The following is a 24,207-nucleotide window of genomic DNA, read 5'->3' as shown; positions in this document are numbered from 1 at the left end:
AAGGTTTCTACAATATGTTTGAGGAGATCTCGAAGTTGGGAGCCTTAAGTGTACTTTCCCTTCAGGGTGGGCATCTTTATACTCCTCTTGTTCTTCCCTCTGCTTCTTAGCACACATCTCCTTTGCAGTATCCACTGCCTCCTTAATAAGAATTTCTAAATCTGATCTAGAAATCTGGAGGATTACCATTCCCTCCTCTTGCCTGGAATATGATGTTTTGTTGCACCCATTTTGGCACCAATCCTTACACTCGGTTTGGATGGACGTGCTATAGCAGCATCTGTCATACATAGTGAGACCTCAATACTGAATTCTCAGTCAAACTAGCATTCCAGAAATAAATGAATACTGCTGTGTTCCAGTGCCCAATGCTCCACACAGTGGTGTGCTGACATTGGGCTGGGACAACAAACATGGCACCTGAAAGGCTAGACCGTAGATACTGCAGAAACACCCCACCGCAGCCACATGAGAGGGAAGCACATCGGCGGCTGATGCATGTAACCACCTTCAGATAAAGCATCACCGTTCCAAGATCCAGAGAGTAACAACTTGCATTAACACTTCTGTCTTCCTGTGCCTGGTTTGATAATGGGCTGACCATTGATGCTGCCGAAGTTCCCTGCCCGAGCCCAGTACATGGACAGGGAGCGTGTCGCCAGATGGCATGATTAAAGTAAATACATATTCGTTCATCTAAAATTACATCGAAAAGATAGATTATATGAACATACTTTCTTTGTGTGGTTCCCTGTCGAAGACAGAGAGAAATACAGGAAGTGGACATGCCGAGGATCATTCTTCTACTCCTAAGTCATATTAGAGAGAAGGAATACATTGAGGCAGGAATACCTCTTTCAGTCAGGACTGGGACAGGGAGTGTGGTGATGATGGAGTAATGAGAACCAATAGCTTTATGTGGCCACTAAACACCCAAGTAATAATGGTGGAGTGGTCTGTTCTATATGGATATTACACTTGACTCAGAAATTACACATGATATGATGGGAATACTTTCCACGATGGATGAAAATAGTTTCCTCAGGTTACAATTGTTGAGCTCTGACAAAAAAGGAAAACAAGTTAAAGCAGTTCTAGTTTCATCCCTTGAAATAATTAGCATGCATGGTATTTACAGCTATGGTAATTTGCACCACCAGATGTAATAAGTAGTTGCAAATCTGCAGATTTTTCAACCTAACGATAAATTCAGTGGAATGATAATTTACAGCTGGAAGTATTTCATGAGCAGAGGACCCATGGAGATTATGCTGTTTACTCTATTATGATCCTGTGAACAGTCATCTGTTCAGTTTTTTAAGTCAATCCCAGCTGTGCCATGGAAATTCCCTGTCACATAAATTATATATGATATGACCGGTAACCATACCACTAGCAGTAAATACTTGTAGCTATATATCTGAAACTGCTGATAATGAAGGAAAGCAGGTCACATTTACTTTATTTTCACTGTGGCACTATTGGAAATTGTGTTACTTGCCGAGATTGGTGAAACCCTACTCAAGCCACACTCTGACAGGATGAAATACAGGCAAACTCCAAATTAACCTGTCCTTAACCCCCTAGTAACTTGGCACAGAATCATTCAGGCTTATCTTGGAGGCAATATGTAATGTTTTCAGGAAGCACTTTAAACAGAAATAAAAATGAAAACACAACACAAGAAAAATCCCACACCAACTTAGAAAGATAGAGTAAAATGTCATAAATTATTTAAGACCAATATGACAAACATCCAATTAATAGATCCAGAGATATACAATTTTAAGGTTATAAGTACTAATAGTGCCAGAAAGTACAAAGCCCCACCTGTGGTAATCTGGTTGCGCCATATTAGGACAAAGTCACAGGTTCAGGTCGACCGACTCGAGTGCGGGCTAGATAGAGGGCCCAGTTAGGCCCGCTAAACAAAGAACTTCAAATCTTGATTTGTGAGACATTGCGAGATCCTTCTTCGAGGAAGTGTCGCACAGCGACATTTCAAAGTAGCTGCAGGCCGTGATGTGGAGTCCTGGATAATCGTTGATGAAGGGCTCACGATGTAAAGAGTGCATTAAAGATGTGCCATGAACCTGTGGGTTCTGAAGAAGATGTGGGCTGTAATGTGAAGTCCAGAGTCAGGGATGCGTTGCGCTGCATTGATTTCGATGCAGTTGAAGGAGGTGCATCATGCTGTGTGGATTCTGTTCACAGGACCACAGCTGGTCGAGCAGAGCACCTTCAGGCCACTTCCAAGGACTGGACTGTCACCATTTGTGGGGTAGAACTTACACAGACAGAGTACACAGTGCTATGTTCAAGGTGTCCTTTTCTCTTCCTGAGGCTCTGATCCTGGGTTCAAGATACAGGTACAGCCCTTCACCCAGATAGCAGGGCAGTAGGGAAATTGAGGCCAAAAGTAGGACAGCAGTGTAGCTGTCTATCTGAGTCTTCCACAGGTACAGAAGTGTACTGAATAGTTGGGTCTGAGGGTCGAATATTTATACCTGTGGCCCACTTTGAAGTAGGGATGGTTCTGGAGGGTTCCTCCCCAAAGGTGCTTGGAATATTCTTCCTCCCTGCCTTGCCCCAGATTGTCTGAGGTCACACCCTTTGTGAGTGTGCTGAGGCAGAGACTTTGTGATGTGCAAGTAAGGTATATGGCAGCTCCTCCCCATCATCAAGTCAGAGTTGGACCATCCTCCCAACACCTATGGTCCTTTGTTTCAGTATCTGGGAACAATGCACAAAGACCAACAGCCAGCTACACCTAGTCATGGTACCCAGTAAACCATCTACAGGCACCAAATGGTTAGAACAAAAAAATACCAACTTTCTAAAAAGGGCATTTCCGGATTTGAGACTTAAAATCCAACTTTACTATTAGAGAGGGCTTTACATGACTATTCTTTAAACACCATACTCAATATTCCTACTTTCTCCCTATTGGAATGTATCTCTTATTAAATATAATAAGTTAACCCAATGTTATCCTATGGGAGAGGTAGGCCTCAGAGGAGTGAAAAAAGGATTTAAAATGTTTTCACTATCAGGACCTGTAAACCTTAAAAGTAAATGTCCAATGTTTTAAAAACGTTGCACCCTGCCCTCTGGGCTGCTTAGGGCTTAACCTAAGGGCTGATGTATATATATAAAAAAGGGAGGTTTGACATGGGTAAAAGGTTTATGATGCCAGATCAAAATGGCAGTTTGGAATTGTACACATGGGCTGCAATGGCATACCTGAAACGTGTTTAAAAGGATATTTAAGTGGGTAGCATAATCAGCGTTGCAGGCCCACTAGTACTATACAGACCCTGGGGACATGTAGTATCACTTTACTATGGACGTATAAGTAAATTAAAGATGCCAATTGAGTGTAAGCCTGTTTTGACATGTTTAGGAGGGAGAGCACAAGGACTTTAGCACTGGTTGGCAATGGTAAAGTGTGTAGAGTCCTAAAAGCCTACAGAAAACAGGAGGGTGAAGGCAAAAAGGTGGGGTTGACCCTGCATAAACGGCCAAGTCCAACAGGTAGGAATTATGGCCAGCTATATTTTAAACTAGTTGTAATTCTATCTCTCTGATGGTAATTTGTAATTGCAATACTACTGCATTTATCAACTGCCTCTAATGAGTTGGTGATAAAATGTCATACATGATGAGCCCTTTGCAAAGATGCTGTGCACCTCAAAATGATCCTGGGAACATTCATGTTACCAGTCTTTTAAGAAAGTTCCTGCGGTTCTGTTGAAAAGGAGGAAAAAATTTTCTTCTTTAAAACGTCTACCTAAATTGAAGTCATCCTCTTTGCCAGTGATAATACTTCTGATATCAATGAGCTGTTTGCCTGCCTTCCTGCTGTGAATGCAATACAATTGTGTGCCTCGTCCACTGTTGACATCCAGAAACTTTGAAACAATTGTTTTCACTGTATGCATCTTCTGCATCATCAAAACACTGAAACTATCACTATGAGTGGCCTAGTTAATTGCAATATGTGCAGTACTTACTATTCCTACGCATATCACAATTAGGAGTTTGGAGACTAACCCTGCATTCTTGCAGTTTTTCCCTGATAAGTGCCAGTAAATCACTCAATAGCAAAACAGTATTCTATTTTTATAGTGTTTGAGACTACATCTTGACAAACCCACACTCTTAATTGTTTATTATGTAGTATGTCAGTAAATCAAATCTGCTGAAATTTATAAGGCGAAAAATGCCTGATATTGTTTCAGGAAATGGGGATTTTGGTGCTAGCGAGTTTTGGTGTATTTAAAATCTAAATCCTAAATTTCCCCCCATTTCAGGGTCAATTGAGAGTTATTCATTAGACCCAATCATTTCTGACCCAGCAAAGTCGGCTTTCGGAGGGTCCAATAAATATCCACCCAAACAGCAGGCCACTCAAAATGAAGTCCATACACTAATGGTATCATGTTGATGAAGAGCACAGTTGTAAATCTTTATGTCACCAAAGCATTCCATGGTTTGGTTATTAAAATATGTTAAACTAGTTGTTGGAAAACGAGGCAGTATCTGTAAGACCTGCACAAAAATACAATGACTACATTTGGCCTTCACTGCGAACCAAACACCAAATTGCAGCGCCTGACTCTCAGAGGGTAGCGTTGCAGAGCAGTTTGAGGCTTACTCAAGGAAGGTGTTGTGGACTAGTAATTGTCATTAAAGGTGCGCAGAAATAAGACCCAATAATTGATTGTCCAGTCTGTACTTTGATTTATAAAAGAAAGAGTACATTTATTAAACACACACACTACTCAATACTATGCACCAATTTACAAATATACATAGGCTGTTGGAATTACTTTGTGATGTTGCATAACATTTCCCCCCTCCGGGAGGAGGGTGGGGTCTATAACCACCACTCCCATGTATGCACATCATCTTTCCCCCAAATGCATTTAGTTAAACCTAACCTGGAGCGAGGGCCCTGCGCACTGGCATCGTCCCAGGGGTGACCCACCCTGTTACCTCAAATAGCAATTAAAATTGGTACACCTGCCCTGGTGACACACAAACCTGACTGAGCATTTCCTACTGACCATAATATATACACCTCTACATCTTAAGGGCTAACAGTCTGGGTTCTTCACCTAAGCGCAGCAGCAAGAACACATATTTATGCATCACTTAAGAATCACAGTACTCATCACATTTGTTGGACATTAGAATGTGTTCCAATTACAGCCCTCAAGCATGGGTACTCACAAACTTTCTCTCGTGGCCAAATTTACAGTGTAGTTTGTGTCCAAGGGCCGCACCAGTTGGGGTGTGGTCAGTGGGGGAGGGGCGGGGCTAGAGCAACAAAAAAAACTGACCATGAGGTTGATCACTGGTCCCTGCAGTGGACGCGTTCGTCCATTGAACCACCAGACCCGGCATACACACATCTCTCTCTCGCTCTTTCTCTCTCTCTCTCTCTCTCTCTCTCTCTCTTTCTCTCTCTCTCTCGCTCACTCTGTCTCCCTCACTCTGTCTCCCTCACTCTGTCTCCATTTCCCTCCCTCACTTTGTCTCCATCCCTATGTCTCCGTTTCCCTCCCTTTCCCTCCCTCACTCTGTCTCCCTTTCCCTCCCTCACTTTCCCTGTTTCCCTCTCCCTCCATCACTCTACCTGTCTCCCTTTCCCTCCCTCACTCTCCCTCTCTCTTCCTTTCCCTCCCTCACTCTCCCTCTGTCTCCCTTTCTCTCTCTCATTCTCCCTTTGTCTCCCTTTCCCTCCCTCACTCTCCCTCTCCCTCCCTTTTCTTCTCTCCCTCTTCCTCCCTCACTCTCCCTCTCCCTCCCGTTCCCTCACTGTCCTCTGTCTCCATCCCCCTCTCCCTTCATTCCCCACCCTTTCCCCCTCCCTCTCTCTCTGTATCCCTTTCCCTCCCTGACTCTCCCTCTGTCTCCCTTTCCCTCCATCACTCTCCCCTTGTCTCCCTTTCCCTCACCCCTCCCTCTCCCTCTCTTTCCTTCCCTCCCTCTGTCTCCCTTTCCCTCCCCCCCCTCTGTCTCCCTCCGCCTCCTTCTTCCTCCATTTCCCTCCCTCTCCCTATGTCTCCCTTTCCCTCCCTCGTTCTCCCTCCCTTTCTCTCCCTCCCTCCCCCTCTGTCTCCACTTACCTCCCTCCCACTCCCTATGTCTCCTTCCCCCTCTCCCTGCCTTTCCTACCCTCTCCCACTGTCTCTCTCCCACTCTCCCACCCTTTTCCTCGCTCACTCTCCCTCCCTCTTCCTCTGTCTCCCTTTCCTTCCCATATTCTCCCTCTGTTTCCCTTTCCCTCCCTCACTCTGTCTCCCTTTCCCTCCCCCACTCTCCCTCACTCTGTCTCTGTCTCCCTTTCCCTCCCTTACTCTCCCCCACTCTCCTTCACTCTGTTTCTGTCTCCCTTTCCCTCCCTCACTCTCCCTCTATCTCCCTCCCACTCTCCCTCACTTTCCATCCCTCACTCTCCCTCCCTCTCCCTCTGTCTCCCTTTCCCTCCCTCATACTCCCTCTGCCTCCCTTTCCCTCCCTCACTCTCCCTCTGCCTCCCTTTCCCTCCCTCACTCTCCCTCTGTGTCCCTTTCCTTCTCATATTCTCCCTCTGTCTCCCTTTCCCTCCCTCCCTCTCCCTCCCTCTCCCTCCCTTTCCCTCCCTCTCCCTCTGTCTCCCTTTCCCTCCCTCATTCTCTCTCTGTCTCCCTTTCCCTCCCTCACTCTGTCTCCCTTTCCCTCCCTCACTCTGTCTCGCTTTCCCTCCCTCACTCTCCCTCTGTCTCCCTTTCCCTCCCTTTCCCTCCCTCACTCTGCCTCCCTTTCCCTCCCTCCCTCCCTCTCTCTCCCTCCCTTTCCCTCCCTCACTCTCCCTCACTATGTCACTGTCTCCCTTTCCCTCTGTCTCCCTTTCCCTCCCTTTCCCTCCCTCCCTCTCCCTCTGTCTCCCCCTCCCCCTCCCTCTGTCTCCCTTTCCATCCCTCCCGCACTCTCTATCTCCATTTGCCTCCCTTTCCCTCCCTCCCGCTCCCTCTCCCTCTGTCTCCCTTTCCCTCCCTCACTCTCCATTGTCTCCCTTTCCCTCCCTTACTCTCTGTCTTTCCTTCCCTCCCTTTCCCTCTCACTCCCTTTTTCCTCCCTCCCCCTCTGTCTCCCTCCCCCTCCCTCTCCCTCTCTCCCTTTCCCTCCCTCTCCCTCTGTGTCCCTTTCCCTCTGTCTCCCTTTCCCTCCCTCCCTCTCCCTCTGTCTCCCTTTACCTCCCTTGTTAGACCTGGCACCTTGGTGTGAGTCTCCTTTCCACTTTTTGCTGATGTGCCTCAGATGTTTTATGGAGTTTGCTGCTCAAGGCACTGCGCCACGGCCAAACCGTGCCGCAGTACAAGTGCTCCCAATGTAAACTGTACCTGTAATTGATTTCCATGATTAGCTCATTGGATTTACTGTCAGTCCCCAGTAAAGTGCACCAGGAGTGTCAGGGCTTGTAAATGCCAATACTGCTAGTGGGCCTGCAGCACTGGTTGCGCCACCCACAGTAGCAGCCTTTTAAAATGTGTCTAAGGTCTGCCATTGCAGAACCTGCATGCAGCCTGGTACTGTCATGCTAGCTGGGCAAGTGCACACACTTGCCAGCCTTTAAACCTTCCCTTTACTTCATGTGAGTCACCCCTATGGTAGGCCCAAGGGCAGGGTGCATTGTAAGCCTAAGTTAGGACATGCCCTGATGTGTGTGGCATGTCCTAATAGTGAATTACAGCCATTTTCGTTTTTCACTATGGTAAGGCTACCTGTTCTCATAGACCAGAATAGACTGCTGGAATTATTAGACTCTATAATCCCAGCAGACTCAGGGAGCATGGTAGAAAGTCAAGTGTAGTATGCCTGAACTCAGAATAATAAAATACTTCTTTTAGTGGAGTTTATTTTAAAATCCTGCGTTTGCAAATGCTACTTTTAGAAAGTTAGCCTTTGCTTGCCTAACCATTTCAGCCCCCCTCTGCCAGGATGTGTATCTGCTGTCTGGGTTGTGTGAGTGACAGGGCTGGGGATGACAGGAGGTGAATGGAGGGATGACACCAAGGTGGGTGGTGGGAGTGCCCCTTGACTCTGAATAGGGCTGTGCTCTGCCACCACAATGCTGGCTCCACCTCCTGGGGATCGACTGATGACTCTGCCCGACACCTAGCCCAAGAAGAGGGAAGACTGTCAACAAAGTGCTCTTGGCTGTACTTGTCATCTCAATGCTGGTTTCACCTCCTGGGGAGCGTCTGCTGCCCCTGCCACACACACTGAAAGGAGAAGGCAGAGTCTGCACAACAAAGTGCTCCAGTACTGAAGAAGAGGACTATGCAAAGGCCCCCCTGGCCAGAAAAGACAAAAGAAACTGACTATAAATGTAGGAGCCCTGCTCCTAGCAAATCAGATCCCGTTTTCCCACAAGGAACCTCTGCCCAACTAGAAGGACTAAGAAGAAGCTGAAAAGAGTGGCCTGCAGTTTGTCTTGCTGAGGAAGGAGAGGAGAAGCCCAAAGAGGACTTTGTTTTGCTGTGCTGAAAATCATCTCCAAGGGCTTGTCTGAGCTTTCCCCCTGAACGGAAACCCAGGACCAGTGGGTTCCTTGTGTCTTCGCTCGTCTTGTGAATCAAGCCGCGTGTTCCTCCCACCGGAGCCGAAACTGCGCCCCCTCGCCCCCTCCTAGGGCCGTGGCACTCGGAAGCTGGCCTACCTCGTCACCCGTTGAGAGCCCCACTCGTGTAGAGCCGCTCTCTGTCCCCTCGCCTGCCATCGGAGCGTGCTTGAGTGCTTTCTCGCCCCTCCCGCCGGAATTCCTCTTGCGAGAGGGATCTTTCGCCTGGACGCCCGCCTGTATGCCTAGACATACCCGGCCGCCCCGCTTTGCCTCCGAGAAAGAATACAGGCCGCACCGCCCCTCCGAATTGACCCCCTGTACTGCCCGTACTGGTGGTCGTGGGCCGCGCCTGCTTGTGAGAACCACCCGCTGATCAAAAAGACCCGGAGATACGATGGTGCTACGAAGTGCACTGCCAAAGAGGACGTTTGCATCCTGAATGTCATGCACTTGACCGCACCGCACCTTAATTGCTTGCTGCAACGGGCTCGGGGCCCGCATTGTTCTGAGTTCCCCTTGGCCTTGTGTGCTTTCCACTGCTACGAGTACGCGAAGCCTGGTTCGCACTGAAGTGCGAGTCAATCCAGAACGGTATGTCGCGTACCCTGCCAGAGATTCGTCCACGCCGTACGCGGCACACCGCTAGACACGTGGAAGTCGGCAGCGCCTGTGCTCCCCGCCAAACGAAGCATCACAAAGCCCCCAGACCTAGCATACATTGCCCCCGAACCCTGATACTGTGCCTTGAAGATAGCGGAACTGTTTCTAAGGTAATCAAACACAGATGGAAGCAGCCTAAACCTATTTCTAAGAATCTTAAAGAACCCATTGCCATTGTGGAGATCTGGTGGCCCCAAGTTTAAAAACGTTATAGAAGGTCTTGTGATAATCTTCCTTCCCTCCCTCTCCCTACCTTTCCCTCCCTCCCCTTCTGTCTCTCTCCCACTCTCCCTCCCTTTTACTCCCTCACTCTCCCTCCCTCTTCCTCTGTCTCCCTTTCCCTCTCTCATTCTCCCTCTGTCTCCCTTTCCCTCCCTCACTCTGTCTCCCTTTCCCTCCCTCCCTCTCCCTCCCTCTCTCTCCCTCCCTTTCCCTCCTTCATTCTCCCTCTGTTTCCCTTTCCCTCCCTCACTCTGTCACCCTTTCCTTCCCCACTCTCCCTCACTCTATCTCTGTCTTCCTTTCCCTCCTTCACTCTCCCCCACTCTCCCTCACTCTGTTTCTGTCTCCCTTTCTCTCCCTCACTCACCATCTGTCTCCCTTTCCCTCCCTTTCCCTCTCTCACTCTCCCTCCCTTTCCCTCCCTCACTCTCCATCTGTCTCCCTTTCCCTCCCTCCCTCACTCTCCCTCTGCCTCCCTTTCCCTCCCTCACTCTCCCTTTGTCTCCCTTTCCCTCCCTCTCTCCCTCTCTTTCCTTCCCTCCATCTCCCTCCTTCGCTCTCTACCTCCCTTTCCCTCCATCACCATCTGTCTCCCTCCCCTTCCCTCTCCCACCCTTTCCCTCCCTCTCCCTCTGTCTACTCTTACCCCTGTCTCCCTTTCCCTCCCTCCATAACTCTCCCTCCCTTTCCCTCCCTCTCCCTGTCTCCCTTTACCTCCCCCTCTCCCTCTGTCTCCCTTTCCCTCCCTCCCTCACTCTCTCTCTCTTTCCTTCCCTCCCTCTCCCTTCCTTTCCCTACCCTCCCCATCTGATGCCCTCCCCCTCTCCCTCCTTCCCTTTCCCTCCCTTTCCCTCCCTCTGTCTCCCTTTCCCTCTGTCTCCCTTCCCCTCCCTCCCTCTCCCTCCCTTTCCCTCCCTCCCTCTGTTTCCCTTTTCCTCCCTACCTCTCCCTCTGTCTCCCTCCCCCTCTCCCTCCCTTTCCCTCCCTCACTCTCCCTCTCCCTCTGTCTCCCTTTCCCTCCCTCATTCTCCCTCTGTCTCCTTTCCCTCCCTCACACTGTCTCCCTTTCCCTCCCCCACTCTCTTTCACTCTGTCTCTGTCTCCCACTCCCTCTCTCACTCTCCCTCTGTCTCCCTTTCCCTCCCTTTCCCTCACCTTCCCTCCCTCACTCTGCCTCCCTTTCCCTCCCTCTCCCACCCTCTCTCTCCCTCCCATTCCCTCCCTTTGTCACCCTTTCCCTCCCTCACTCAGTCTCCTTTTCCCTCTCTTACTCTCCCTCACGCTGTCGCTGTCTCCCATTCCCTCCCTTCCTTTCCCTCTGTCGCTGTCTCCCTTTCCCTCCCTCCCTTTCCCTCTGTCTCCCCCTCCCTCTCCCTCTGTCTCCCTTTCCCTCCCTCCCCCTCTCTCTCCCTCCCTTTGCCTCCCTTTCCCTCCCTCCCTCTCTTTCTCCCTCTGTCTCCCTTTCCCTCCCTCACTCTCCCTTACTCTCTCTCTCTCTATTTCCTTCCCACCCTCTCCCTCCCACTCCCTTTCCCTCCCACCCCCTCTGTCTCCCTCCCCCTCCCTCTCCCTCCTTCCCTTTTCCTCCCTCTCCCTCTGGGTCCCTTTCCCTCTGTCTCCCTTTCCCTCCCTCCCTCTGTCTCCCTTTACCTCCCTCCCTCTCCCTCCCCCTCTCCCTCCCCCTCTCCCTCCCTTTCCCTCCCTCTCCCTCCCACTCTCCCTCCCTCACTCTTCCTCACTCTCCCTCTGTCTCCCTTTCCCTCCCTCATTCTCCCTCTGTCTCCCTTTCCCTCCCTCTCTCTGTCTCCCTTTCCCTCCCCTACTCTGTCTCTGTCTCCATTTCCCTCCCTCACTCTGTCTGCCTTTCCCTCCCTCACTCACTCTCCCTCACTCTGTCTCTGTCTCCCTTTCCATTCCTCACTTTCCCTCTGTCTCCCTTTCCGTCCCTTTCCCTCCCTCCCACTCCCTTTGTCTCCCCCTCCCTCTCCCTCTGTCTCCCTTTCCCTCCCACACTCTGTCTCCCTTTCTCTGCCTCCCTCTCCCTCCCTCTCTCTACCTCCCTTTCCTTCCCTCACTCTTCCTCTGTCTCCCTTTCCCTCCCTTTCCCACCCTCACTCTTTCTCTCTTTCCCTCACTATGTCTTTGTCTCCCTTTCCCTCCCTCACTCTCCCTCTCTGTTTCAGTCTCCCTTTCCCTCCCTCACTCTGCCTCACTTTCCCTCCCTCCCTCTCCCTCGGTCTCCCCTTCCCTCTCCCTCTGGCTCACTTTCCCTTCCTCCCCCTCTCTCTCCCTCCCACGCTCCCTCCCTTTCCCTCCCTCACTCTCCCTCCCTCTGTCTCCCTTTCCCTCCCTTGTTCTCCCTCTGTCTCCCTTTCCCTCCCTCACTCTGTCTCCCTTTCCCTCCCCCACTCTCCCTCACTCTGTCTCTGTCTCCATTTCCCTCCCTCACTCTCCCTCTGTCTCTGTTACTCTGCCTCCCTTTCCCTCCCTCCCTCTCCAACCCTCTCTCTCCCTCCCGTTCCCTCCCTCACTCCCTCTGTCTCCCTGTCCCTCCCTTTCCCTCCCTCACTCTTTCTCCCTTTCCCTCCCTCACTCTCCCTCACTCTGTCTCCCTTTCCCTCCCTCACTCTGCCTCACTTTCCCTCCCTCTCCCTCTGTCTCCCCCTCCCTCTCCCTCTGTCTCTCTTTCCCCCCTCCCCCTCTCTCTCCCTCCCACTCTCCCAACCTTTCCCTCCCTCACTCTCCCTCTGTCTCCCTTTCCCTCCCTCACACTGTCTGCCTTTCTCTCTCCCACTCTCCCTCACTCTGTCTCTGTCTCCTTTCCCTCCCTTTCCCTCTCTCACGCTGCCTCCCTTTCCTTCCCTCCCTCCCTCTCTCTCCCTCTGTCTCCCTTTCCCTCCCTTTTACTCCCTCACTCTGTCTCCCTGTCCCTCCTTCACTCTGTTTCTGTCTCCCTTTCCCTCCCTCACTCTCTCTCTGTCTCCTTTTCCATCCCTTTCCCTCCCTCTCTCTGCCTCACTTTCCCTCCCTCCCTCTCCCTCTCTCTCCCTCCCTTTCCCTCCCTCCCCCTCTGTCGCCCTCTATCTCTCCCTCTCCCTTTGTCTCTCTTTCCCCCCTCCCCCTCTCTCTCCCTCCCTTTCCCTCCCTCCCTCTCCCTCTGTCTTCCTCCCTCCCTCTCCGTCATCTCACCCTGCCTGTGTGTGCACGGGCTGAGTCAGCTTCCGGGCACACACACACAGAGCAGCGCCCGAGCCCTTCACTGGTCTTACAATTTGCGTGTTAATGAGGCTGTGTTGTATTTAACCTTTTAGAGCCACAGCTCCACTCTGACTATGGCAGGCGCCCACAGAGCAGCAGAGTCTCCGAGTTACACTGGTAGACGTCTGAAAGGTCTGCGGGCCGCCAGGGAATGTTTGCTGTGCCGCTGGAGGCCCGCGAGCCGTACTATGAGTACCCGTGCCCTAAAGGCATCATAGATGAAATCACAGGGTTAAGCATATACCGCCAGACACCCTAGCAGAAATGTCTGGTGACCTACCCTCACTTTGCTTATGACATCAAATTACACAGGTACTTCACATTACACATGTGACCTTCAGTCAATAACATTAGTAAATAAATGCACTACGGGCTCAATTACACCTCTTCACCTCCAGGGGGTGCCCTTCTCCAGACATCCCCAACTCAGCTCTTCATTCCTTGGTGCACCCCCAGCTGTAGAACAAAAGTTCAAAGCCCAGGAAGTGTTTAAATGCTGGCTGAGTCTTTGAGTGGTTATTCTTCTTCTTAAGTCCCCATGAGACTTAGGGAGGGACTTCCATGTTCGTGCTGGGTGAGATTGATTTGCTCCTGCAGCTCCCCCTGCACCTTTGCACACATGTGGTGGTGATCCTGTTCTCCTGGGGCCACCACAAGCAGAGAAAACGCTGACTTTTCCTTGCAGGCCGGTTGGGGTCTGCAAGGCATTATGGGTGCTTCTCTTTAGCCCTGCATATTAGAACAGCGGCTTTTCCGCTGTGCCGGGGAGAGCCGCACAACCTGCATTTCTTTGCACAGTCCCACTCAGGCCCTCCCGCCTCGCAATGCTCATTGGCTAGCCCAGTCCCACGCGGACCCCCAGGGGATACTTCGCAGCTTATGGAGCCAATCCCCGGCTGCTCCCGTGCGGAAAGTGTTTCCTGCGGCTCAGGAAGCACAACCCAGCAGCTCTTCTTCTCGTGGCAGCCAGGTCCCACCCGGGCACCCCGCATTGCAACACTGTTGAAGGGCAGCCTGGGGAGCTCACCCCGGCTGCCTTCGCCGGCTCCCCACACGGCCAACACCCTTGCGTGCTACCGCAAGAGCTTGCCCTTCCTTTCTGGTCTGCCCGCTCTGGCGGGCAGACCTGCTGGTTACTGCCATTTGGGCGGGTCCACGGGAGTGTGCGACAGCACTTCCACCTCCTCCCTGCAACACTTGGGCAAAGAGATGGGGTCCCAGGCCCCCCGAACCAGCTTCACGGGGAGCGCGCCGGTGCTCCCCGATTTGCCTCTTCTGCAGGGGCCGGGGTGGGCTCCTGGCATTAAGCGAATACCACTTCCTCTTCTTCAGGGCCCTGGGATGGGGTCCCGGGCCCCTTGGGCACATTTTCATAGGGAGCACCACAGAGCTCCCCAATTGATTTTCAACTTTGCGGTTGCACGACAGCGCTCCACTGCCTCCTCCTTCCTCACACAGGGCCCGAAGTTGGGATCCCAGCCCCCTCCCTCTGCAATTCTTCTCTTGGGGGCAGCCCCCGGGACCTGACCTACCCCAAGGGAACATCATGCACTGGCGGCAGAGCCTCACTTGCTTCGTCGTCGGTCCTTCCAGAGGTCAAAGGTCGCCTAAGTTCTGTGGGGCATATCTGGGCCCCCAGGGGTCCGATCTTTGTGATCTTGGCCTCTTCTTGCTCCTGGTGGTACCCCTCAGCCACTGAGAACATTCTCTGTTTCCCTCTGGCTCTCACAGAGGGGGGATTTAGCAGGGGAGCTGTCTTCACTGGCTCCCTGCGCCAGCCTTTCGCCTGGCTCTCCTCCGGGCCTCTCTTCTCCCTGCTTAGAGGCCCCTGCTTCTACTCGCTAGTCCTGGACTCTTCTCCTGGCGCTGTTCAGGGGCTTGGGACAGTCAGGGGGTTCTTCCTTCCAACTGCCCATTGCACCAGGCTCCAGCGCCCTCTGCCTCAGCAGACCATACCACAGAGAGAGCTTTTGTTCCTGTTCAAACACTTTTTAAATTTTGGGGAGGGGGCTGGCAGGAAGTTCCTGTTTGTGCTATCAAACAGCGACACATCACTTCACTGCCCCTGCTCCCTCCTTCCTGCCCAGGCCTCTGGATTTGTTCAAGATGGCGTGGTCCATGGGTCTCCTGCCACATGGTCTCTGAAAGCCCCTTCCCCTGCTCTGCCTTCACCCTTGTGCAGCCTGGTGCCTGGCACCCGGTGATGGATGAGCCTGTAGGTCCACCTATCTTCTCTTCTTTGGAGAGGAGGCCTTTGCTCTTGGAAGGAAGGTGATTAATCCAGCCTGCTGGGGTCAGCCCCCAGCCAGGCCTTGGTTATGACTGACTCAGAGAAATACAACATTTCTGGTTGACCCAAAAGCAGTACAAATATGACTTTTGACTCTGAAGAATACCTCTTCTCACACAATTTACAGTGGACTTTAGCGCATGTCTGGAATTGGTAGGCCTTAGGAGAGTGAAACTAGCACATGGGCTCCCCATCCCCATGATAGAATAATGACGTGAAAACAGAAAAACACACTTATTTCCCTGGCATGTTTCTTCCCAGTATATAAAGCCTATTTCATGTCACCACCCAATTCTGCATAAGTCCTGCCACACTGTTCTCTTTGTATCTGCTCCTTGGCTGCGCACGCCAGGAATCTCCCCTGCGCAGCCCACACACGTGTGCACACGCTTGTACACATGTGGCTGCATGTAACCAGCCTGGTGCCCCTTATTCCATTAGCTATCTGCGCAGCGGCCTAGTCAAGTTAGGGGGACACCAGTAAAATCCACAGGCAGTCTCTTTCATCATGAGTTCACTGTGGGTGAGTCCCAACTTATGAGGCTCTCCCACAGTAAAAGCTCAAAAAATAGGTGCTCAAAAAGTGAAAAATCTGGGTGGCCCAGAGTGTCAGATAACCTTCTAACACTATTAGATTAAAACATTTGCAGAATGTCAAATAAGAACTAAAGACGGTTCTTTAAATGTGCTTTTAACATCTCATTAAGTAACAAACATGCATTATGCAGTCCCCTCTAAGAGCCAGACCATTTCAGGGCACATTTACAAAGCTTTTTTCTTCTGGTAAAACATTGACAAGTTTACAGTTGTACTGCCCATGTGTTGAAGTTTACCAGAATTCACATTACATTAGTGACATTTGCAAGTATCACAACATGCTACATGTCATAGGGTACTCCACCCATGCATACATTCAAAAGTTGTAAATTCCAGATGGCTCAAAACGTTTGTGGCAGATTTACAGACATTTTTTCCCTGAGTTTGTATTACAAAATGTATGCAAATCGGAGCATGCTATTTAATTGGAATTTACTTTTAGAGTTGCCTGAAGTAACACAAAGCAGTGCTTTGTGCTGTCTTGCATTACTTTGCATTAGGGGGTGTTCCATGGGTGGTACATGAATGTTCTCATCCAGTCAACAAACTACAAACAACAGTAGCCATATACATTTCTAAGGACTTAACATACACCTGATGAGAACGGATGTAAATTGAGCCAAAGAGTGGTGATATGCGTATATTATTGCAATATATATAAGGTATGTGTAAGACGAGGCAAATGTACAAGAAATATATTTTTTCATAAGTAAAATATAGTAAAGGTAAAATGAAGTACAAATTTAATGTGTCCTAACAATGCACAGGTTTAATTGTGCAATGTGTACATTCCACATATATATTATTAGTTCAACAGGCATACATACATAACCCTTCTACAAAAGTTCTACAAATGTACATGTGTAATATAACAAGCATTTGCAAAACCAATAGGTCTGACACACAGATGTAAATGAATGTAAATACAAGCAATCACAAATTCAGTTTACATGTGTTGCATGCATCATATTGAAGCCAGCCCTATTAGTTGTGCCAATGCTAGGAAAAAAGGTAGCAAACACGGAATGCCTTCTGTTTCTGCATGTAGGAATGAAAGAACTGAATGTGACAAACTGCTTGATGATTCGGTGAACAGCCCTTCCTGGATGGATAAATGATACAACAAATAGCCAATGGTGTGAACTGAAAAATGTTATACTCATCTGGGTGGAATCAAAGCTCACTCTGAAAGTATTGTAAAGTATAGGCAACTATATATTTTATATATTTATATATGTCAAAACAGACTTAAAAAAAATACATGAATAAGGCATGTTATCCTAAGACATTCATTAGAATTGGGAAGGAATTCTAAGCGGTGTACATACATGGCCATAATTCCCAATTCTGCTTATGTTTTTTACCAGACCTATCTAAATCTACCCCTTTTCATTCAGTTGCAAAAGCAAGAATATTGTACCCTACTTGTCAACTATATATAAATATACGCATTATAATTTTACAATGAAGATTTGAGCACAATAATAGATTGTTGGTGATTCTCTAGTTCTGACAAGCTACACAATTTCTTGTGGAACACCCTTTTCTCTAAAGGCCTTTAATATATGGTAGGGTTTCGCTTGTAATTTTCACCGCAAGCCAAGCTCTTCCCTTGCTGTTTCATCGCTCTTGCTCCTGTCTTCTCTTTGCTTTTCTCCCCCAGTTTTGAGGTCCTCCTCCTTGCTTTTCCCTACTTTCTCTTTGCTTCTCCAGTTTTGGTGCCATCACCTTATTTTTCCCTCGGTTTTACTGCTTTCTCCATGCTCTCTCTCCCATTTTTTAGTGCCTTCTCATTTTTTAATACCTTCTCCATGCTTTTTCCTTGTTTTTACTGCTATCTCCTTGCTTCTTCCAACGTTTTTTTGAGTGTCTTTTCACTTTTCCGTTGTTTTCACTTCTTTCTCCTTGGTTTTTTCCCCACTGTTTGAGTAACTTCTACTTGCTTTTTCATCATTTTCAATGCCTTCTCCTTGCTTTTCCTCTGTTTTTTAGAGTTTTCTCCTCTTTTCCTCTCATTTTTATTTTTAAGTTTGAAAAGCTTTATTGAGTAAATAAAGACAATGTAAAACATCAGTACAACTGCAAAAAGATAAAATACAGTAGCAGGAGAAACAAAAATAAACCTTGCGTGTATAAATAAAAACCTCAGAGAGGTAAAGAATATACCAAGGGAAAATGCTTTTATAACTTTTAGAATTTTGGGGAGGGAAGAGAAAAAAGAAGAAGGAAAAGAGAGAGAGGGAAAGGAGGAGAGGGGGGAAAGAAACATCAATAACTGAGCAATAATAAAGCTAATACATAATATAATTATATTAATAGTCTATGAAAAAAAAAAAGGAAAACATCATATAGCAAACAAATGAATATGAAGCTAAATGGCACATCTGGATAGGTAATCTGTTAAAGGGGACCATAATAAATCACGTTTAATCAGAAGGGAGGTAGAAGAGGCATATGCACGATCTAATCTATGGTGATGACAAATTAAATTCCACCATGCAGCATATTCGACATTCTTGGTATCTTTCCAATTGGTAGTAATGATTTGAAAAGCAATAGCAATACATAGGTCAATGAATTTGCGAGTAAAAGGTGGAACATCCCAGACTGGAGCCAAACCACCCAGGAAAACCAAAGAAATATCAAAGGGTATATTATTAGATAAAATTTTGTTCAGGGAAGACCAAATTCGTGACCATAACAGTTGTACCTTAGGGCATAAAAAAAACATATGTTTAAAATCACTTGTAATACAGGAGCAGGACCAACAGTTTTTGGAATTGATTAGTTTAAATTTAAAAAGATCACAAGGAGTATAAAACAATCTGTTGTAAAAATAGTATAGGGTCTGCGTGGTACTAGCAGAGCGGGAAGTTGAGTGAAGTTTAGACCAAATTGAATCCCAGGTGGACACGGGGAAGGTTTGGCCTAGGTCTGATTCCCAAGAGAGTTCAAGTTTCGTTTTGGGTCTCACTAAAGGGAAAGGAGAAAGTAATTTATAAATGGCTGAGGCTTTGAAGGGAAGGTGAAAATTAGGAGGAGGGGATAAGAGAGGAGGAGTGCAGGAAGTGGGTGCATCCTGTATGATAGTGGAGTGTAGAGAAGGAATAAGTGTAAGAAACTGTGAAGAGAATTTATTGGAGATACCAAAAGAATCACAAAGTACCTGAAAAGGCGTTAGAGAATTATTAAGAATAAGATGACTATAAGTAAGGATTCCTTTATCAATCCATTCCTTCCAAAAAAGGGCACGGTTACGAAATTTAAGAGATTTATTGTACCACAATGGGGTATTCAAATGAAGAGTAGAGGATGAGGAAAAGGAACGGAAAAGAGCAAATACAAGGGCTTTCGAATGTTTGAAAATAGGCGAAGAAAATCTTGGAGGTGGCTGAGTAAGGTTAGAAGCGGTGAGAAGAGAGAAAGGGGAGATTTGTGCAGATTCTAAAGAGCTCCAGGACGTAATGAGCGGCGAAGGAGAGTCAGGTAAAAAAGACCAGATTTGCTTGAGGGAAAAAGCAGAATGAAAGCGGGAAATGTTTGGAAAGTTGACACCACCGAGATGTTTAGGCTGTTGAAGACGGGATAAAGCAACTCTGGCTTTACGATTGTTCCATACAAATTTAGAGAAGAGACTGTTGATGGACTTAAAGAAGAAATGAGGAAGGGGAATGGGAAGCATAGAGAGATAGAAATTCACAATGGGGAGAAGCATCATTTTAATAGTAGAGAGACGACCCCACCAAGAGAGAAAAAGAGGAGACCAGCGATCAATAAGTGAAGAGAGTTTTTTAAGAATATCAGAATGATTGATTCTAACAGTCTCTCTAGTGGAGTTAGCATAAAGAACACCAAGACACTTGATATGGCTAGAGGTCCATTGGAAACCAGAGCCATGAAACATATGTGGGAGACAGAATTTATTGAGAGGGAGAACTTCTGTTTTGTCGATGTTCAATTTATAACCAGAAACAGAGGAATAGTCGTGTAGCAAAGAAAAAAAAGCGGGAAGGGAGACCGAAGGGTTAGAAATGTAAAGCAAAATGTCATCCGCATAGGCAGTGAACTTAATTTCCACATCCTTAAAAATGAAACCAGAATAAGAAGAGGATTGACGAATCTTCACGAGGAAGGGTTCTAACGCCAAAATGAAAAGAAGAGGGGAAAGAGGACAACCCTGTCTAGTACCTCTATAAAGGGGAAAGTATCTGGACTGCATACCATTGATCCAGATAGAGGTAGATGGAGCAGAATAGAGGAGTTGGATATACTTAAGGAAAGTGGGGCTAAAGCCATGCCAACGCAAAGCACCAAACATAAAGTCCCAATTAACCCGATCAAAAGCCTTCTCAGCATCAAGAGTAATTGCAGCAAGTGGAGTAGTCATTTTAGCGGCGAGGTGAATAATGTTGAGAAAAGTTCTAGAATTATCAGTGATGGACCTACCTTTAACGAAACCGGATTGGTGGATATTAACCAGATCAGGAATAATGGAATTTATGCGGAGAGCCAGGAGTTTCGCAAAGATCTTGCAATCAGTATTGATTAATGAAATAGGCCGGTAGTTCTTACAAAGGGAGGGATCTTTATCTTTTTTGGGTAAAAGGACAAGCATAGCCTGTGTGAAAGAACCTTTGGACTCACCGGTGATGAAAAAGTGATTGAGCAACTGGAGTAAATAGGGAAGTGAAACAGATTTGAAATGAGAAAAAAAACGAACTGTAAAACCATCGGGACAGGAGTTTTATCTTTGGGTAAGAGGGAGAGGGCAGCAAGAATTTCCTTTTCTGAAAGTGGAGCGTCAAGAGAGGAAAAGTCAAGCAGTGGATTGGAAGGTTTGGGAATTGACTGAAAAAAGCATCTAATTGGTCTGTAGAGGGAGTAGATTCAGGGGTGTAAAGAGAGGAATAAAACTGCACAAAACAATCAAGGATTTTAGCATCAGATGAATGAATAGAACCCTGCGGGTCTTTGATGGAAACTATTTTAGATTTTTGTTTTTTAATTTTAAGATAATTCGCGAGAGCTCTACCGGCTTTATTACGACCACCATACATTTTTGCATTAAATTGGAGAAGTTGATTAGAAGCAGAGTCCCAGGTGTGTTTATTAAACTGCATTTTAGCGGAAATAAGAGAAGATAAAGAGTCGGGGGAATTGGAGGTATAATAGAGGTGTTCAAGCTCTTTAATGCGTGTAAGAAAGGAAGAAGCTTGGGAAAGTGCTTTCTTCTTTTTGCGTGACACATAGTCGATAATAGAGCCACGAGCAGTGGCTTTGAAAGCATCCCAAAGAAAGTGAAAATCAGAGGAAGTGTGAGAATTATTAGTAAAGAACTCATCCATAAATTGAGTGAAATGTGTTGTAAAGGCAGGATCCAGTAAAAGGGAATTATTAAAACGCCATTGGGAAGACTGAGGTGTAGGGGAAGGGTAGTCCATATGCAGAATAACGGGGGCATGGTCAGAAATGAGGATGGAGCCTATTTCGGAATTAGTCATGAATTGGAAAGCGTGGTGTGTTAGAAAGATATAATCAATACGGGAAAGGGAAGTATGCACAGGAGAAAAAAAAGAAAATTCCAAGGAATCAGGATGAGAGATTCTCCAAGAATCTATGAGACCTCTGGAGGAGATGGATTTATGGAAGGATTTCTGCATTTTATTAGGAACATAACGCGTTTGTGATTTACGATCCAAAAATGGGTCCATCAATTGATTGCAATCCCCCCCAACAATCATGTCCTCACTCGCATTGGAGGAAAGGAGGGAGGAGAAATCGTGCCAAAAGGAGGGATCAATACCATTCGGACCATAAACATTACAGAGGGAGAGATGAACATTATTTACAGTACAGTCTAGGAACAACCATCTACCATCAGCATCAACAAGTTCTCTATGTATTTGAACAGATAAAGTCTTATGAAAGAGTATAACAACACCGTTTTTATGATTAACAGCAGGAGAACAGAAAACTTCGCCAACCCATTGTCGACGTAACATTGACAAATCTAGTGTAGAGAGATGTGTCTCCTGAAGAAAGGCAATGTGACATTGCAACCGGGCAAGGTGGGATAAAACACGCTGTTTCTTAATGGGGTTTCGAAGACCCTTAACATTCCAAGAAATAAGTCGGAAACCTTTCATGTGGAGGGAATAAAAAAGAGATAGAGAAAAGAAACAAGACAAGTAAAAGAAGAAAATAGGCAAAGGAAGAATTGGAAGAAGTGAATAGCATACAAAGTAGGAAGGAGGACTAAATAGGGAAGAGAGCAAGCAAAATGGAAATAGGAAGACCAAGGAAAACAAAGCAGGAGTGTCAGACAATCGTGCAAAACGAGGAAAGATATACGAACGAGAAAAGGAGTGGAGAATTTAATGCCATAGTGCCAGAGTGAAAAGAGTGGAAAAAGGGAGGAAGACAAGAAAAAATCTAAAAGAGAAAGAATAAGCCAAAATGAAGAGCAGTGGAAACAAGAAAAGAAGAGAACAAGGGGAAGATAGATGGAGAGAGGAGGGAAAGAAGAGAGGGAAAAAGAATGGAGGAAAAGGGAGGAAAAACCTCCCGAGAAAAAAGATAGGAAAGAGAGGATGGCCAAAAGTCGGAGAACTTTAGCCATAGATTGTGCACAACGAGAACAGAACGAACAATAGAGTGAGAGCGGGAGCAGCAAAGAGAGACAGCCGCATAAAATAAGTAGAATGCGGGAATCTGGACTCAAAGAAAAGCTAGAAGTAAGAGAATAACAGAAAATAGGAAGAGAGACCAGGCCCGACAATTTAATACAAATGAAGGAGACTTACCAAACAACTATGAAGGAGGACGGCATACTGGGGTAGAACAGAGACAGTCAAATAGCGACACAACAAAACGGAGGGAGGGAGAGGCCAAGAAACCAGGACCGGAACATCCAACCTAGAAACAAGAGGGGAGCAAAACATCACGTTATAAGAAGAAAAGGAGACGGGCCACAACAAAAATAGAATCAACAAACAAAAACAAGAGAAGCATTAAGAGCCACTGTGTTCCATGTTGTCCACCCTATGGGTATCGATGAACTTGCGAAGGTCTGCAGGATCGTCGAAGCTGTAGGATCTTTCCTTGTAGGTAACCTTGAAGAAGCAAGGGTGAATGAGTCCATATCTGGCATTCATAGCACGAAGTGTGGGTCTTAAGTCTAAAAATTCCTTGCGACGGTCAGCTGTCGGCTTTGATACATCCTGGGTGAAAAAAAGTTTATTACCAGACCACACTAGCTGCTTATGTTGTTTAGCAGAATGAAGGACTTCCATGAGGTCAGAGTAAAGAAGAAAGTACGCAATTATGCCCCTGGGCTTCGAGGAAGCAGAAGACTGTTTAGGACCGAGGCGGTGTGCCCTCTGTATGTTGACGTCCAGATGTTTAGGGATACCTGTGATTGGCAAAACTTGAGATTTCAGAAAGGCGATGATGTCAGAGCCCTCTGAATTTTCTAGAACACCATAAACGCGTAGGTTGTTGCGCCTATTTCTATTTTCCAAATCCTCAGTGGCTTTTTTAAGGAGGACAACTTCCTTAGTAAGACCTTCAACCTGAGCAGCAACATCTTGGACATCGCTAATCCGTTGTTCAACATCAGTCACTCTTTTGTCTAAGGAAGACCATTTTTCGTCGATTCTCTGTAATGTTGTGGTAGTGTCCGCCATAAAAGGCCTAATAAGGCGAAGTTCCTCCATAATATCCTCAAGCGTTATGGGGTGAGGAGACTTGGAAGGTGAAGGAGGATTGTTCTTAACACGTTTACTGGTGTTAGCAGAGTCTTTGCGAGACACAGGAGTCCCAGATAAGGCCTTAGAACTCTGCGCGTGCTCCATTATCAAAAAGGCAGATGTTCCCTGTTTTTTGAAAAACGACACAGAAATGCGCTTTTGCTGAAAGCGACAAAAAAGCCACTGAAAAAAAGAGTACATTGAAAGCAGACAGAAATAGGCGTGTAGGCAAAGAAAACAAGCAGCAACTAAATGAGGGCCAGTGACGGGATTGCTCTAGTCCATAAGCTCAGTAAACAAGAACAGCAAAGTCAGCAGACGCAATACCCAAAACAGACGAAGGAGCAGAGAAATATGGCATGCGGAGACCGTGGATCAATACTAAATGAAGGAAATGAGAGCGGGGCCGCATAAGTGAGAGATGAAAAACTGCGATGGCATGCAGCCTCAGACAAAAAGAAAGGTAATGTACAAAATGGCGGCCATTATCCTGACTGGCAGATCCTCACAGGGAAAGCAGAGGTGAAAATCCAAAAATTGAAGAGGCAAACATGTCCAAGGTAAGTATGGTGCTCCACATGACAAATCCCCAGTTTAAGAGAAAAAAAAACGTGCCAGAATAAGCTAAATAGCTTAAAACGAAATTCGGGGCCAGAAAAAACGATATGAAAAAAAATCAAAATGGCGGCCGGAATTCGATTAGGCACAAAAAGGCATTTTTCCCTCAGAAAAACGAAGCGTGGAGGTCAGCAAGCATACCCTCATGGTCAGGGAGACTTCCGACGCTGGAATCGGCGTTCAAAATGCAGGTTTGCCTT

This window comes from Lissotriton helveticus, chromosome 1_1 (genome assembly GCF_964261635.1).
Source record: "Lissotriton helveticus chromosome 1_1, aLisHel1.1, whole genome shotgun sequence".
Lineage (NCBI taxonomy): Eukaryota > Metazoa > Chordata > Amphibia > Caudata > Salamandridae > Lissotriton > Lissotriton helveticus.
The sequence above is the reverse complement of the archived record's forward strand: the minus strand, read 5'-3'. Positions refer to the sequence as shown.